Source organism: Erpetoichthys calabaricus, chromosome 2 (assembly GCF_900747795.2).
Source record: "Erpetoichthys calabaricus chromosome 2, fErpCal1.3, whole genome shotgun sequence".
NCBI lineage: Eukaryota > Metazoa > Chordata > Cladistia > Polypteriformes > Polypteridae > Erpetoichthys > Erpetoichthys calabaricus.
Window position 1 is genome coordinate 286,012,319 of NC_041395.2, and position 19,448 is coordinate 286,031,766.

Sequence of the window (19,448 nt, forward strand, 5' to 3'; positions counted from 1 at the left end):
ATACATATATATATACACTATACATATACATACACATATATACATATATATATATACATATATATTATATATATAATATATACATATATATATATATATATATATATATATATATATATATATATATATATATATATATATATATATATATATATAGCTGATTAGCCAGTGGATTCGCTCACTGAGTGCAAGAGAAAAAAATAAAATGTATGTATAAAATAAGTTAAATTGCCAAATTTATTTTTCCACAAATAAAGAGCACTTACAATAACATAGAAATCAATATAAACAACATTAACATCAGTATCATTTGAGAATATGAAGTAATATATAAGAAGCACATTGCATATAAATATAAATTATTAAACATTAAAATGTTCTTCTATAAAACAGTACCGTGGCTATTAGTTTGTCTGTCCAGGATTTTAAATGAGCTGTAGCTCGCAAAGCGTTTCACCTATTGACTTGAAATTTGGTACACAGATACTACGTCACGTCTACTATTCGCTTTCCCACACATATGAACACATATATATATATATATATATATATATATATATATATATATATACACACATACATATACACACACATACACATATATACATATACATACATAGTGCGTTGCAACACGGGCTGTGATTGTTACATGGGAGGGAGACGACAAATCACAGCTTCCCGCTTTGTAATCGGGCTTGTGATTGCTGCTTTGACGGATGTCCAGATCCCACAGTATTTCCCCTTAGGAGAGGCGTTAGGCAAGTGTAATTGAATAGCAGTGGTGCAAGTTATTACTCTTTTTATCTGTATTTTATTTTATTGTAGAATCAACTCACAGCTGCGCGCACCAGTGCGTGCGTGGCGGATGCGTACGGCTGACGTTTTCATTGTCTACCACCTTCGCTAATCATTCTTGAGGCAGATTGAAGACTTAAGTGCCAGCTTAACTGAAAAATTAAAGAAAACATAGTAAGTTTTAAAAGAAATCAGTTTTAACGGGAAAAGATGCCGATGGAAGAAGAGAAGCAGCGGGACGCTAGGGTGAAGAGCTGCTCATTAAGCAGCAAGCGCATCAACCTCTGAGCAAACGAATGGTAAACGTACAGAGAAAGAGGATAAATACTATGAATGGTCATGTCAAGTGTATTCACTCCACGTTATCGTGGAGTGAGCTGTTACTGGTATTTTTGATAAAAGAATCTGAATAATATATAAGAATCGTATAAATTATTAAACAGTAAAACATTAACATTTAAGAAGTAAAGATACATTGAGTACTACTGTAGTGCTTTCGGGTATAGTACATTTTTTGTTTGCCCATTACATGCATAAATGTATACATTTTTTGGTGTACCTACCCAAGAACACGCGACATGACCCGGCAGTTAAAAATTTATCGCTCCAGCAATTTTAACTCTGTTACAAAGTCATCTAATATGGTATTGCAAACGGCAGCGGGAGCGTTTCTATAAACTCAATTTAAACTTACTGTTTACACCGTGCTTTGAAGATGCATAGTATGCGACACGTGTTTCGCCATAATTGTGGGCTCATCAGGAGTACACAGTCACTGCACTCCCTTACGGGAATCGATCCTCGGACGTAGAGGCGAAGCCCCTAACGTTGTGCCACGGCGTGAGGTTCGTTCATTTGACAGCATGTAGATCGGGGTAATTACATTGCAGGCATTCGTAGTCTGATTCACAATCTGATTGTATAGGTGGTTACCTACCAGGTAACGCTTGTGGTTGGTGAGCAACTTCTGCCACGGTGCCCTCTTTCAGTTGCGAGAAGCAGATCATACAATGGTTGAAATAGTTTAATATATATAGCAAAATCACCGCGCTTCACAGGGGCGAATATGGTATTGCAAACGGCAGCGTTTCTATAAACTTAAAGTTACGGTTTATACCGTGCCTTGTTTCATATTCTTTTCCTACCTTATCAATTGTGTAATGTGTTTTTTGAACAGGTTTGATTAATGCAAGTGATCACTCCTGCTGCGTTCAGTCACTTCACGTGAGCCACTCTCTTGTGTGATGTTGCGATGTACACGGGTTTATTTAATGTTAGCTAAGACCCGGCAGTTAAAAGTTTCTCGCTACAGCAATTTTAACTTTGTTACAAAGTGATGCAAACTGTCGTTTATACCTCGTGTCTTCTCATTAAACTTGTATCTCGCGAATATGGCATTGCAAACGGCAGCGGGACCGTTTCTATAAAGTTAAGGTTACGGTTTACACCGTGCTTTTTTATACCTCGTGTCTTCTCATTAAACTTGTATCTCGCGAATATGGTATTGCAAACGGCAGCGGGAGCGTTTCTATAAAGTTAATTTAGACTTACGGTTTACACCGTGCTTTTTTATACCTCATGTCTTATGAAGATGCTTGTATGCGTCACTCACTCGCTTCTTATTGTTTTGCTGCCTTGTCAATTGTGTAATGAATGTTTTCTTCTGCACTCTTTGGGGCTCCTCCTTCTTTTCTACGTACTGAGTTCACAGTCAGTTCACGTGATTACGTGGGAGGCGTGATGACGCGACACGCAACTCAGTCTCCTACGGCCATCTTGCTGCCTACCATTACAGTATATGGACAAAAAAGAGGTTCCAGTTATGACCATTACGCGTATAATTTTGAAATGAAAACTGCCTAACTTTTGTAAGTAAGCTGTAAGGAATGAGCCTGCCAAATTTCAGCCTTCCACCTACACGGGAAGTTGGAGAATTAGTGATGAGTCAGTCAGTCAGTCAGTCAGTGAGTGAGTCAGTCAGTCAGTGAGTGAGGGCTTTGCCTTTTATTATTATAGATATATATATATTATATATACACACACACAGACACACATAAACGTATATATACATATATACACATATACACATTATATATATATATACTAGCAAAATACCCGCGCTTCGCAGCGGAGAAGTAGTGTGTTAAAGAGGTTATGAAAAAGTAAAGGAAACATTTTAAAAATAACGTAACATGATTGTCAATGTAATTGTGTTGTCATTGTTATGAGTGTTGCTGTCATATATATGTATATATATACACATATACACACACATATACACACATATACAGATATATTATATATATCATATACACATATTTTTTATATATAATATATATATATATATATATATATATATATATATATATATATATATACACATACATACATACATACATATACACACATAGATGCACTTACAATAACATAGAAATCAATATAAACAACATTAACATCATTATCATATGAGAATATGAAGTAATATATAAGAAGCACATTTCATATAAATATAAATTATTAAACAGTAAAATCTTCTTCTATAATTTGCTACCGTGGCTTTTCGTTGGTCTGTCCAGGATTTTAAATCACCTGTAGCTTGCAAACCGTTTCACCTATTGACTTGAAATCTGGTACACATATAATACGTCACGTCTGCTATCCGCTTTATGGGTGATGATTGTATTACTCTTTTTATGTTTATTTTATTTTAGAATCAACTCCTATCTGCGCACACCAGGGCGGCCGTGGGCAGATGCGTATGGTGTATTCACTCCATGTTATCGTGCATTGCGCTGTCACTGGTATTTTGATAAAAGAATTTGAACAATATATAAGAAGCGTATAAATTATTAAACAGTAAAACATTAACATTTAAGAAGTAAAGTTACATTGAGTACTACTGCAGTGCCTTCGGGTATACCTCATTTTTTCTTTGCCCATTACATGCTTAAATGTATACATTTTTTGGTGTACCTACCCGAGAACACGCGACATATAACCCACGTGGGAGAAGCATGGATTTTAAACACGCGTTGAGTTCATCTGCTGGTCTCCCTCGTGGAATAACTGGTAATGTTTGACTAAAATCTACAGCGAGTAAAACGACATTACCTCCTTTTTTTTTTTTTACGATCTCTGAGATCTTGCTTTTTTCGGTTCAAGGCTTCATAAGCTCTTTTATGTTCCATGGTGTACTTAATAAGTACTAATTATCCCAAACCATCATCTTTGAATGTTGCAAGACTTTCGCCTTGTATGTAGATCGGGGTAATTACATTCATTGCATTCCTAGTCTGAATCACAATCTGATTGTATGGGTGGTTACCTGGCACTGTAGGGTTGCCACCCGTCCTTTAAAAATACGGAATCGTGCCGCGTTTGAGAATGAAATTGCGCGTCCCGTTTTGAATCAATACTGGACGGGATTTATCCCGTATTTTTTTTATCATTTTTTTTTTAAAGCAGCGTGTCATGCAAATCATCCCACACGCATTTTATGAAGATGCCTCCTTTCCTACTTTTGATTGGGTAATACTTGATGTCATCGTTAGTTTGATTGGTCTTTTTAACTGTCCAGTGAGGAGGGCGTGTCTTTTAAGTACAGTCTGCAAAGTGTTGGCACTGAGATGTGGCGTCAGCGCCATAGTTGAAGCCCCTAACGTTGCAGTCAGCAAGTCGGCTAACATCCGCCATGTGCCGTCTTTCAGTTGCGAGAAGCAGATCATAGAATGGTTGAAACTGTTGCCCTTAATGTTGCGCCACGGCGTGTGGTTCGTTTATACCTCGTGTCTTCTCATTAAACTTTTATCTCGCGAGAATGTTATTGCAATCCGCAGCGGGAGCGTTTCTATAAACTTAATTTAAACTTACGTTTTACACCATGCTTTGTTTCCCTTATGAACATGCTTGTATGCTTCACTCGCTCCGTTCTCAATTGTTTAATTAATTTTTTGCTCTTCACTGTTTCCGGTTGTTCCTCCATTTCCCCCTACTTCGTTCTTTTATCTCGCGAATATGTTATTGCAATCCTTAACGGGAGCGTTTCAATAAACTGATTGAAAGTAGTTTTGCATTTACCTTTTTAGTAAAAGGCGAGCTTTTAAGCCTGAGAAATCACCCCGTAAATGCACACGTTTAATTGCACATGTGTTAATATGTATGCTTACACAGTATTAAAAGACAGTCAAAAATTAACGTCATTTACCTTCGTTCCCGCGTGTGACTCGTGCCTTAAATCTCTTCCTTGTTTTTAGTTCACGTGATTACGTAGGAGGCGTGATGACGCGATACGTGACTCCGCCTCCTCCATTACAGTGTATGGACAAAAAATATGTTCCAGTTATGACCATTATGCTTTGAATTTCGAAATGAAACCTGCCTAACTTTTGTAAGTAAGCTGTAAGGAATGAGCCTGCCAAATTTCAGCCTTCCACCTACACGGGAAGTTGGAGAATTAGTGATGAGTCAGTCAGTCAGTCAGTCAGTCAGTGAGTGAGTCAGTCAGTGAGGGCTTTGCCTTTTATTATTATAGATAAACAACAAAGGCTTATGATAGGTTTGTAATACTGGGCAACTTTAATCTTCACATAGATGATCTGAGTGATGCCAAGGTAAGAGATTTATGAATCTTCTGATCTCGTTTGATCTTAATCACCATGTCACCCAGCCAACCATACGCTGGATTAAGTTATATCAAAGGGGCTTAATATTAATGCAACACAGATGCTGGACATCGGTATCTCTGATCATTACTGTATTCTTACTGTCTGTTACTAGAACCAAAGAGAAACGTGTTGTTAAGCAACATTATTTTGACACCACAGCTGTTGTGGGATTTTCTAATATAATTAATAGTCAGCCTGAATTCACTGATTTTTCCAATGCAGGCAGTAATGTAAATAATATGGTGGAGCATTTCAATGCTCTGAGACAGTAAGACAGTCTGCAAACTTAAAAGGGAGTGCCACAGGGCAGGCCGTCAATGGAGAAAGACTAAATTAACAGTTCCTTATGAAATCCTAACGGCTCATATAGCTAAATATAATTCAGCAGTTCGTCTGGAGAGAACGTCTTAGATTTCCAGTTATTAATAATTTTAGAAAAGTGAAAGTCTTATTTTTCAACCGTTGATCACTTTTTAAACCCAGCTCCATTAGCACTGAAAGTGAGCTCAGCATTGTGAACTAATCTGCTTATCTGAACTTCAAAGAATAATTACTCAGTTAAAACAGTCCATTTGTGTATTAGACCCCATTCCTACAAGCTTCTTTAAAGAAGTTTCTAATCTACTTATCAAGAACGTTCTTGAAATAGTAAACTGTTCATTAGATTTGGACATTTTCCCCAGATTCTTTCAAAACTGCCATAATTAAACCTCTGCTCAAGAAAAATTACCTTGACTGTTCTCTCTTAGACAATTATAGGCCAATCTCTAATTTGCCTTTTCTAAGTAAAATTCTACAAAAAGTAGTTATTTTATTTGAATAAAAATATTTTTGTTAATATTAGTCAGGTTAATCATTGTTATTAATCATAGTACTGAAACAAACAGTTCTAGTGAAAAGTAGTAAATTATTCAAATTAATACAGATAATAAAATATCTGTACTTGTTCTGTTGCAGTTGAGTACAGCATTCAATATTGTAGATCATGATATTCTTTTAAGCTGCCTTAGCCAGTGGTTAGCACGTTCAGGTATTGCCTAAGACTGGTTTAAGTCAGATATAACTGGAAGGAAATTCTTTGTCAGTTATGGCGATTGCGCATCAAAAATACACGATATTCTATGAGGTGCACAGCAGGGATCAATTTTAGCACCATTATTATTTTCACTCTACATGCTTCCGTTAGACCAGATAATTTCAAAGTACAGGGTGTCCCAAAAGTCACTATACACTTCTTTTTTTCTTTTTTGTTCCTGTTATCATACAGAGAGACTTTAGCCATCTGCATATGACAACTTAGGTTTTGCAGTTTTTGTAAGCGTATTATTCCCTTAACCACGGCGCCCCTCCCCACTTTGCCAGGTTAGTCGGAGATTTCCTGAACATCAAGTTTCCTGACTGATGGATCGGTCGAAGGGGTCCCCTCGAATGGGCTCCACGCTCCCCTAACCTTACACCTTGTGACTTTTTTTTGTGAAGCTATATCAAAAGCAAGGTGTATGCCACTAAGCCCCATAACCTGTCACAGCTTGAGGAAAGAATCCGCATGGCCTGCAGTAAGGTCGGGGAAGAGATACTGCAAAACGTCGGAGAGGCTTGTGTTGTCGAAAATGGAGGCACTCATGTGGAGGTATACAACTAGTCTTCAAGGCGTTGGAACTTGATGGAAAGCCTAGCAAGTAAAACTGCAACGATTCCTTTGTTGATGCTAGAAATATTAATAAACTCAGTTTCTTGTGTAATTTTTAGGAATTTATTAAAAGTGTATAGTGACTTTAGGGACACCCTAAATAATGTAAATTACCATATGCTGATGACACACAGCTCTATTTATCCATTACACCTAATGACCCAGAGGCTCTAAACCCTTCTAATTCACTGTCTTACTAGTATAACAGAATGGATGAATATGAATTTCCTTAAACTAAACAAGGAAAAAACAGAATTGTTAGTTATTGGAATTTTAGAAACAGAATTAATCATCTGGCCCTGCAAATTAAACCAGAGTTCAAGTATTTAGGTGTTATTATTAACTCTGACCTTAATTTCAGATTGCGTATTAATAATATTACCAAGACTGCTTTCTTCCATTTAAGGAACATTTCAAGGGTGTGGTCTCTATAACATTTAAAGATGCAGAAAAATTAATACATCCATTTGTATTTAGCCGACTAGACTATTGCAATGCTCTTCTATCAGGACTACCTAAAAAGGACGTAAATCAGCTTATCCACAATACAGCAGCAAGACCTTTACCCAAAAGGAAAAAATATGAGCATATATCCCCAATACTACTATCTTTACATTGGCTGCCAGTGTACTTTAGAATCGATTTTAAAATACTTCTACTTGTGTATCAGGCTCTAAACAATCTTGCCCCTACTTACATCTAAGAATCCCTATTTCCTTAGGTACCAAATCACAATCTTAGATCTGCAAATTCGTTATTCCAAATTCAAAGCATAAAAGTAATGGTGAGGCAGAATTCTGTTCTTATGCACCCAAATTGTGGAATAATCTACCAATATAAATATGCCAGGCTAAATCTGTGGAACATTTCAAAAAACCTCTAAAAACCCTTTTTTAATCTGGCTTTCCACTAATTATTTCATGATATAGTGATCTAAATTATAAGCTTATCTCTTTGATGTGTTAATAAGTACCCAGCATTAATCCATTTTTGTATGTTTCTTGTCTTTCTGCTTTGCACCACCCACACCTGTTCAAAGTACTCTATTCTGCAGTCACCTGGGGTACTGGAGGAAATAAAGAGGACTCGATACCTTAATTGACGACTGTATCAACTGTGCCCAGTGGAGGGTGGGCAACCAGCTGGCCTAGGTCATTCTGGCTTTCATGATGCAGAAACTGATTACCATCAGACCTACTATTTGATTTGCTCATTTCTGTCTTCTGACCATGGTCCTCCAGAGATTTATTTTTCTCTTATGGCCATCATAGGAGTTTTTTTGTTTTCCACTCCTCCGTGTCAGTTGGTCAAACATTCAGATTTAGGAATCAAGAACTTCATCTACATCCTAAATCAACTGAAACCGCTATTAACTGTTTATTTGCTTTTGTATCTTTTCATTAACTTTAATATCAAACTGTTTCTGCAAAATGGGTTGCCAAAGTAAAATTTTTGTTTTTATAAACTGCTCAAAAAAATTAAAGGAACACTTTGAAAACACATCAGATCTCAATGGGAAAAACTGATATGGACTGGGTAATGTGTTAGGAACGAAAGGATGCCACATTGTTTGATGGAAATGAAAATTATCAACCCTACAGAGGGCGGAATTCAAAGACACCCCGAAAATTAAAGTGAAAAAATGATGCGGCAGGCTAGTCCATTTTGCCAAAATTTCATTGCAGCAACTCAAAATCGTACTCAGTAGTTTGTAAGGCCCCCACGTGCTTGTATGCATGCCTGACAACGTCGGGGCATGCACTTAATGAGACAATGGATGGTATGCTGGGGGATCTTCTCCCAGATCTGGACCAGGGCATCACTGAGCTTCTGGACAGTCTGAGGTGCAACCTTGCCACATCGGATGGACCAAAACAATGTCCCAGAGGTGTTCTATTGGATTTAGGTCAGGCGAGCGTGGGGGCCAGTCAATGGTATATCAATTCCTTCATCCTCCAGGAACCGCCTGCATACTCTCTCCACATGAGGCTAGGCATTGTCGTGCACCAGGAGGAACCCAGGACCCACTGCACCAGCATAGGGTCCAACAATGGGTCCAAGGATTTCATCCTGATACCGAATGGCAGTCAAGGTGCCGTTGTCTAGTCTGTAGAGGTCTGTGCGTCACTCCATGGATATGCCTTCTCCGACCATCACTGACCCACCACCAAACCTTTCATGCTGAATGATGTTACAGGCAGCAGAACGTTCTCCACGGCTTCTCCAGACCCTTTCACATCTGTCACGTGCTCTGGGTGAACCTGCTCTCACCTGTAAAAGACACAGGGTGCCAGGGGTGGACCTGGCAATTCTGGTATTCTATGGCAAATGCCAATCAACCTCCACGGTGCCAAGCAGCAAGTACAGGACCCAGCAGAGGAAGTCTGCCCCTCAGGCCACCCTCATGAAGTCTGTTTCTGATTGTCTGGTCAGAGACATTCACACCAGTGGCTTGGTGGAGGTCATTTTGTAGTGCTCTGGCAGCACTCATCTTGTTCCTCCTTACCTAAACGCGCAGATATCGGTCCTGCTGCTAAGTTATGGACCTTCTACGGTCCTGTCCAGCTCTCCTAAAGTAACTGCCAGTCTCCTGGAATCTCCTCCATGCACTTGAGACTGTGCTAGGAGACACAGCAAACCTTCTGGCAATGGCACATATTGATGTGCCATCCTGGAGAAGTTGGACTACCTGTGCAACCTCTGTAGTGTCCAGGTATCGCCTCATGCTACCAGTAGTGACACTGTAGCCAAATGCAAAACTAGTGAAAAAACAGTCAGAAAAGATGAGGAGGGAAAAAATGTCAGTGGCCTCCACCTGTTAAACCATTCCTGTTTTGGGGGTCATCTCATTGTTGCCCCTCTAGTGCACCTGTTGGTAATTTCATTAACACCAAAGCAGCTGAAACTGATTAACAACCCCCTCTGCCACTTAACTGATCAGATCGATATCCCAGAAGTTTCACTGACTTGATGCTATACTCTGATTCAAAAGTGTTCCTTTAATTTTTCTAAGCAGTATACATATTAATTGGATCAGGTTGTTCTATTATCAACCTTAATGTATAAGTATTTTAATTAGGAAACCTTTTTTGTGATAACAGTGAAGGTTTGTTTTGAACTTTAGTGGTTAAATTTGGCTTAATAATACTTGGTTGATTTTGTATTCTACAAATTCTGATAAGAGTCTTTGTAGTGAAAATGTTATGCCTTTCCATTATGATTTCAAGAAACACACTCTGTTTGGAATTTTTTTTCTAGCCAGGGACAAATGCAGAGATAGGGATGAATAAATAACTAAAAAAACAACAGTTCTATAATCACTAATACAGTAATGAAAACAATAATCAAGAAATCCTAAACTACATTTTCATAAAAATTGTGTAAATGCACTCTTTGACTTTTTATTTCACCATTGTAAAGCTTATTATTTTCTCAGACATAAAGCCAAAAATACTGCAACATGTTTCAGATGTTTAATAATAAATGGATTATGATATTAAGTTCAAAAATTTGTGGTTATCCAATTGGGGCTTCAGCAGGGGAGATCAAATAAAATAAGAACCCATTCCCACATTCAGGTACTTGATATAGTTAAATATTTTCCTATGATATTACTTAAAACAACAAGCTCTTGTTTTCTCCCTTTTTTGTATTGAATTATTAAATATACACAACTAAACAAGCAACAAGAACTCAAGCATTTCCACTAATTAGCAAACACTTTCTCGCTGTAGTCAATTTTATTTTACAAATTGCTTAGTATTACATCGTTAATATATTATTTACAGTATATGCACTCTTGGTAATTTTCTTGCACTATTGAAAAAAGAAATAATAATAATAGCTACTATGAAGAAATCCAATCCACTTAGAAAGTCTGCTGTTTTTTTCCTGAAGATGAACATGGTAAGACACAGCATCTTAAAATGAAGCACAGACAAAAGGCTGCTATCTGCGAGCCTCTAATTTTCAGGATGGACTTCCGTTACACAAAAGAGGAAGAACCAAAAAAAAAAAAACAATCACAAAACCAATCACCCTGCTATTTAGTCAGTGAAATGTAAACCATTTTAAACGTCCTCGGTTATTTGACCAGATATGCCACATCTACCAAAGTGTATGAATTTTGTCTGTAATGTCTTTGTTGTCATATAACTAAACACAGTATCCATATTAGTGAGTTTATATCAATGGCGAATTGCTGTACCAACAGAAAAATAGCACATAAAGTCAGTGCAAAACAGAAAAAATTACTATTAATTAAGAACAAGACCAGTATATACACATAATACACTCTGTGTACATTTAATATATATTGCCAATAAACAAATTCTGTTCCAATGCCACTATGCTTGACTAGGATAAAAACAAGCACAATGGGAAAAGATATTATATAGTCTCTTAACAAATGATGGTGGAATAAGCTGGTGACTGAAGGTGAAATACAGGTACTTTTTTTCCACTATGATCACTGTGGTGTAGTGGGTCCACAGCTCAAGCCAAAAAGGCCACTTTTTAGATAAATAGTCGCTGTACTCGTGGCTTAGTGAGGGGGCATGGTAGTGTGGCAGGAGCGGTTCCCGGGTGATTCGTAATGCGGACGGTCCTCACTTAAGTGCAAGGGTGAGGAGTCGTCTGCATCCGTAATTGATGCCGGGAGCTGCTAATTGCCACACCTGATCCACGTCCCCGTGATAAATAATAGAAGCATGAGGCGGCTAAGAGAGAGAGAAAAGGAACAGAGAAGAAAAGAAAGAAAAAAAAAAAAGAACGGGAGGTTAATGGAGAGGAAGGAAGCAGGACAGATAAAGCCAGAGAGAGAGAGAAAGCGAGTAAGCAAGTGCAGGCTTGCGCTGATTTGCAGGCAGCAGGGAGAGGCAAGCTCGAGTGGGGTGTTTGGCTGGCACCCAAGGGCCAACGGTAGTGGTCACTCCTGCTGAGCGCTTGTTTGGAGCAGGAGTGACCGGGAGAAGGTTGGCTCACTGCAGCGAAGGCAGCGGGAGTCGGGGACTTGGGAAGTGAAAGCCCCAGCGTGAGCATTCTGGTCGCTGGGGAGCCCAAGTCTTGGTCTGGGTGAGCAGAACCGGAAAGGCCACCAGACCAGTACGGTGTAGAAGGTCAGCTGCATGTAGGGTGACTCCCCTGGTGCATAGCCTGAATGGGAGAAGCAGGGGAGTCACCAGTAAAAGAAGGCACCAGGCATTGTTTTAAAAAAGACTGCTTCCAGCCATTATTTTAACCTCGGGTTTTTAAAGGATTTTTTTCTATCGTGTTTTATCCTCCACCTTTCACTTGTTTTTATGGGATTATTTATTTGAAGATTTGAGACACTGCACTATTTATTTGGACACTTCCATTTTTGTTGTTTTTATTAAAAGCACTTTGCACTTTTGCACCATCCCCTTTGCTTCATTGTTGTGCCTCACTGTCCAGCTCATCAGTGACAATACCGACGGTGTCGGGTTCAGAGCTCCCAGAAGTAAGACGGGAACATGAAGCGGAACCCGCATTGTCACAGCCACCTCTCCCCATTATGAGTCCACTATGAACTCTGTAGTCTTAAGGACCCATGACACAATTTTTCCAGTGATTTTCAGACCCGGACTTTACATTATCATAGCAAGTCAGGAGCAGTCACTGCATGCTTCTCTATGGCCAGTCACGTAGTCGGACATCCCAAACTTGTCTGCAACTCACCCCATCTTAAGTCGTAGGGACAGACCCATGTGTACGTGAGAGCGGACATCCAATGAGTACTCACCCAGAAGTACAATGCGTGTAATGCAGCTAGCTACGAGAAATGGGGAACATGGCTGTTTTAGACCTTAAATAACAGAAGAGAGACTGGTGTTTTGCATACCACAACTGAAATGAAGAAAGAGAAAAGGGGCAGAGAAAGCATTCATATTCCACTGGCTCTATCAGGCAGCACATTGTTGGCTATCAGAAAAAAGGGTGTGCTTGAGATATTCTGGAAATATGAAACTGTGCTTGAAAATCATCACCCCCTGTGATATCTAGTCATGTAATCCGACATCCTCTGGCAAAAGGATCAACAACTGTAGTCATCAAGTTTGGCATCCTCACCAACTACAACTTGTATAATATGACACTGGCTTTGGTAATGGTCAGTTCCACAAGATTCTCCCTGCATATTACAATATCATCTGCCACGTTTCTACATGTAACCTCATCCCTAATGTCAATGCAGTCTACAATGGTGGAGTTATCTGACAGCTTCTAAAAGTGTCAGAAGTTGTAATGGTACTTAAAATCACTTGTGGGGACAATGAAGAGAAAGAAAAGTTACTGGAGATGCCACCGAGTCACGGACCACTATTTCTGGCGCACAGTCCTGTACACTTGCAAACTGCTGCCAGATGAAGATTATATTTATAAAAATACTTAAACTGAAAAAGACAAAAAAATGAAACTTCCTTTTAGGGTTTAGGCTGTCAGGGCACTGGAAGCAGAGACCACCTTGTGCCATCCACTCATCTTGAGCAACAAACCTAAACTTACACTTGTCACTTTCGACTGCAACCATGACAAAGAGTGAACAGAGACACGGCATCCATCAAGACCCCAATCCCCACCTGCACAGTAAACAGCATTTCCACCTTGCAATACCTGGATTTGATTCTTTTACTGGTATGAAATCGGTTTTCAAATATATTCATGCTTTGTGTAGCTTCCTCACATAACCTAACAACATGGCTTTGGACTAACTGTCCGCTCCAGACTGGCCTGATATGTTCCCAAGGATTGATTCTTACAACATGCCTTTGATATAAACATGGCACCTTCTCTCTAACGCAAGTATAGGCTCTCACATTTCTCAAGTTTGACATTCTCTTTATTTAAAGAAAAAACATCCATATTACTAACCGAGAATGGTAAACCGGAAGGTATGGACTCAGGTACACGGCGATGGGACCATGAGACATACTGCGCAGGCGCCTACAGCGCGCGTCTCATAAACCGCAACCGAAGTCTTATTCACTGCGAACGAAGGAGTCACGGCCCAAAAACGAAAGAGCTCAACTAACGTGAATGAGAAATGAAGCAACAACGTGCCCATAGCTAACGACTAACGACACAGCCACACAGAAAAGAGGATTCTGCACTGCACCCCAGAGTCACACGTAAGACACTACAGCGTCCGCAAAGGCCCACAAAAATAGTACGGAAGGCGCGGGAAAGTACGAAAGACCCAGGCGCCTACAACGCGCTTCTGAACTAAACGTCCACACTACACAGCATGGTCCGGGTAATGAGAATAAACGAACTCTCCGTATTAAACGTACGGCATCCTCACACGTCCAAACCATATAGCATATGTGAATCACATTACAGTGATGCATTATTATTGTTTTGTCTCTCACTTTTGCAATGTACTCCTCTTGTAGTTTTATGCTGTAGATTCGCAAAGATCCCTTGATACTTTATATCAGATTTATCTGATATAGTCCTAAAGCTAAATCCGATTCCATCAGTGCTATTTCAAATTTCCTATTTTAATTTAATTGCAATGATAAGCAGTACATTCAATACTGCATTGTAATCTTGCTTGCTCCATAAATCACCAAGTGATGGTGCCTGCTATTAATGGTAATATATAAAATAAAAATTGACTGATTAATTAAAATAACTTGTAACTGCCCAGAAACCTTTTCCTACAATGCAACCCTGGTGACCTTCTGTGTGTTTGCTTCCATTACATTACAGCCACACTGACCAGATCCCCAATATAACCGACTAGTCTGGATCTTTGCTAATGAACTAACTGTCATTGCCAGAGGTCAATGCACAGAGTGCCAGATGGTGCGCTGGCATTATGGTCCTATACATATACACGCCGGAATCTCCTAGTACCTAATGTGCCTCACACGTCAGCATTCTTAGGTCAATACCCGTTTGATTAAGTTCACTATTTGATCAAGTTTAAAATATACCATCATGTCAGTCTGTATTTTGTTTAATTTCTTCCCCCCCCCCACATTTTCATGCCAGTAAATATAAATTAAAACCTCTAAAATTCACAGCCTGAAACAAAAGGTCTTGTAATCTTTTATTATTAATCTTTGTCTCACCAAAAAGTAGTCAATTTGACATAGTATGTGCTTTTTTCATCCCAATCTATTCTGTTTAGAAAACTGGCAAACAAAGCATAGTTTCTTACAACAGGTTCAGCTTGGACCTACATTTCTGCTAATGTGAATCCCTGATATTAGAAAATGCATAACATACACACACACACACACACAATGTAAATAATTTAGTAACTTTGGTCAACATACAGTAATGGCATTCCTTTAGTAAAACGGGACAAAACAACACTTAGGATTCAGCCTTAGATCAAATGGCTACGAGACATCAGCATTATCACTCATGCAATGTCCATGTGCCATTTTGTAGAGATGCCCCCTGCCAAGTTTAACACGAGTGAATGCTTTCTAGACATTCAAGTTGGCATTTTATGAACCTATTTTTTCCATGACAGCACTACAGGAGCAACAGAGCCAATCCAAGTAGCATTATGTACAAGGCAGGAACTGACCTTGTCTAGGATGACGATTCACTGCACATCAATCATACTATGCCAGTTTAGAAATGGTTGCAAACTAAATAGATAGATAGATAGATAGATAGATAGATAGATAGATAGATAGATAGATAGATAGATAGATAGATAGATAGATAGATAGATACACATCAATGGGCTCAGGAGCGGACTGGGCATCCTTCAACGAGTGAGGTGACGAGGTCGACCCACTCAGCCCATTATTCATTGTAATTTTCTTAAAATTTGTGAGGAGTACGCAGCTCGCTACTTGCTATGAGCCTATGATATGAACTCTATCTAAACTGTTGCCAAACTTAACCTGTACACTGTTGTTTAGACACAACTTAAAATTTGACGGCATGCTTAGAAATAACATTTAATGAAAAATAAAAATTTAGTAACACAGCTTACACGTTATTAGAGTACATGCCAAATGTCAATGTCATGTCCAAGTGCCAGCGCCCTAGTAGGCTAGTAGCTGCTCATTTACAATGGAATAAATTATAACCGAGGTTATAATGAAAACCTAACATGACTGAAATGGTCCATTAACGTATCGATAAACTATAAATGTTCTGTTATAATATGTAAAATTCTTATCCTGTGTTTTATAACTTTATTTCACCATACAAATAATCGCAGCTGAAAACCTCTACCAGAGAACAATAAAATGCATAATACATAATCTAAACTAATTATTAGTACCAAAGAATTTAAATACTAGATATGAGATAAAATAAATTGCAGTAATCCATATGATAACCGAAATGTAGCGGTATCGAAACAGAAATCGACAAAAGGCAGTTTTGAACAAATTTTTTGCTGAAACGTTGTGTACTGACAACTAAAACAACTTGATGACGTAATACGGTATATTATACAGGACTATATGAATCGCAGTACTGGACAGATAATGTTTAGTAGTTTAGAAAATTAATTTTAATGTCAAACAATAATCAGTACATAAAATTTATTTCATGAAACGCCCGGCCCATGACCAGACCAGAGTCCGCGGCCCTCCGGGCATTGCCTAAATGCCCTAATGGCCAGTCCACCCCTGAATGGGCTGTAAGAAGAAGCCAGGTTATTCAGAGAAAACATAGAAATACAGTGTGACCAAATAAACTTCACTAAGCTATTGACTAGACCAGAAATCAAAACCAAGACTCCTGATCTAGGGGATGGCAGCATTAACTACTGTGCCACTCAATGTATATAACATATGTAAATGAAGAAAGCAAAAATGAAAAGAACTACAAATTGCTTCAATTGCATGCATGATTGCCAGAAAGAATTTTGAGGCTAACACTGCAATCTCACTCAGCTGGAAAGAATACAGCACAGTGTCAGGGTGACACTGATGAATTAAAGCTAACAAAATCCTGTGTTTCATATTCATATTTCATAAAAAATAGGACACCAATCGCCTTTATTTGAGTTTAGATTGCTATTGTACAAACCTTCGTGTACAGGCAGATTTTATATTGCGTTGCTACACCAGGCATAGGATAGAAGAAAAGTGAAAGAAAAATATAATTAATAATAATGATAAAAGAAAAGCATGCGAAAACATCAGGGTATACATACAAGTTAATATTAAGAATAACTGCATATTTGGAAAACATGTGGGCACTTGACTGGGTTTATTGTTCTTACTGGCTGAAACTAGAATGATAGCAATCCCTAATCCAAAATGTTTTCTAAGAAGTGCAAAATCTGGTTTGTATGATTTGGACTGTGCATTAGACAAGAGGGGGAAAAAATAAACTGCCAAAACTTTATCTATTCTCTGATATACGGGAATGGGTTCAAATATTCCATTTAATGGATATTATACAAATACTGCATAAGACAATAAACACACCCTGGGCGCTCGTATTGAAAATATACTGCAAAATTAAAAGTGTTAAAAGTTCTTGAAATGAGGATAGTCTGTGAAACAGAAGATGCCAAGGAGAGTAAATCGAATAAACTGGCCAGGTACGAGAAAATGTATCCTGCGATGAATTGGTGCCCCGACCGGGGTTGGTCACCGAACGCTTCAGCGACATTAACCCCGTAATATTGAACTCGATATACGGCACGGGATGGGGAAATAGATAGACGGATGGATGGGGAGTGGTCAGATCCGAAGGAGCAAACTTAGAGAAAGATTAAACAAGTGAAATTCCAACACTATCAAGTCACTCACGCGTGCAAAAATCTGCCCCTAATGAAAGATATCGTTATCAAGGTATATTAAAATGTGGGAAGAACTCCAATAAAAAACACTGTTCACGTTTTAATAATGTACCGATTTTTTTCGTGATCGTTTCCACTTCACTAAAAGAGAGTTGCACGCACGAACAAATGTTTGAGCAAAAAAAAAAAAAAAAAAACAAATCTGATACTCATGAAAAGAGAAAACACTCCAGACTTGATTAAACCACAAAGTGCCGTCTGACAGAAGTGTTCTAGAAAATGCTGTTTAATGACAGTCCGCAATTTAAGTCAGGCAACCAAAGAATGCATAAGTACGGCAATATTCTTAGTATGCGAGACACGCGAACTTTAATTTTTTCTCTTTATCTCAACGTTGCCACAGTAACGCAACAAAGTGCATTCCCTTGTGTCACAAGGATATTTATTTTCCCGTGATAATAAGGTACTCTAACCAATTAAATCTAAAAGGGAAAAAAACTTGTCATTTTTGACCAATTAATATATGTTACCTTTTTGTTGTCCTTGAAGCCCCGAAAACATGCAAATCTTGTAGTATTTTCATTTATAGTACGTGGAAAGCGGCAATAAGTGTTTTACTGTAAACCCGCTGGAAAATAATTAGCTCGGTTCTAACCCCACCTCGCTAGAGAGCTGTGCCTTCCCCTGCACTAAAAAGGCGCTTATTGTTATTGGTTGAAAAGACACACGATTCATTCAATCTTGCATCTGATTGGTTCAGTGGTATACGAGATGGTGAATCCGATAGCCATTTTTGAAACGGGCATTGAGAGACTGAAGTCGGGGTTAGGTTATAGCTGTAATTAGGTAGAGTGCTGCGCGCTCGTCTGTTTTATGGATTAAATTGCAGTGTGCATTTACTTCTACTGACATGACTGAATACAGTAATTTATTGCGTACAGCTGGTCATTTAATTACATGATTCACAGAAGGCAAGGTTAATTTAGGTTTGGGAAAAAATGGTGTATTATTTGTAGGTGAATGTCTGCGCCTGTATTAAAGAAGGGAGTACTGTATTACTTTGGTTGCACTTTTAGGATACACACATACTGAAACACTTTAATGCTTTTAGAACGCATTACCAGCAACTTTGTACTGGATTAAAACGTTTTCAATAGTGGGTGAATGGAAACGTTTTTTTAGTCCTTCTTGTTCAACATTATTTCATTTTAAAAAATGTATTGAAATAAAGTTGATGTATACTGAGCAGAATATTTAGATATATTAGATGCTGATGAAATAGCATGACGCACTATATTAAACATTAAAGTGATAGCTGGAGAATTTAGGTGTAATTAAACTGAAACACTTCTCTTACAACACATTACTTTAAATTTGCATTTACATTTATTTGTTTGTCAGACGCTTATTAAAAGCGACAACATAATCGAGTAACATTAGGCTAGGGCCTGTTTGTTTAACAAGTGTAGTAAGACAGGTAACAAAAGTTGATTGCCACAAGTGAAAAGATGTAATAACTAATACATTTACAATCATAGACTACATTCTCAGG

General features: G+C 38.3%; 1 protein-coding gene across 1 annotated transcript in view; it reads right to left on the minus strand.

Moving 5' to 3' along the window:
• The window catches only part of morn4 (MORN repeat containing 4), a 79,602-nt gene extending 61,024 nt beyond the window's left edge, over positions 1-18,578 (minus strand). Inside the window, exon 1 of the mRNA XM_028795697.2 lies at positions 18,427-18,578. The gene's annotated coding sequence lies outside the window, so the exon portion shown is untranslated. The remainder of the gene's footprint in view (positions 1-18,426) is intronic.
• Positions 18,579-19,448: the final 870 nt, after the last annotated feature.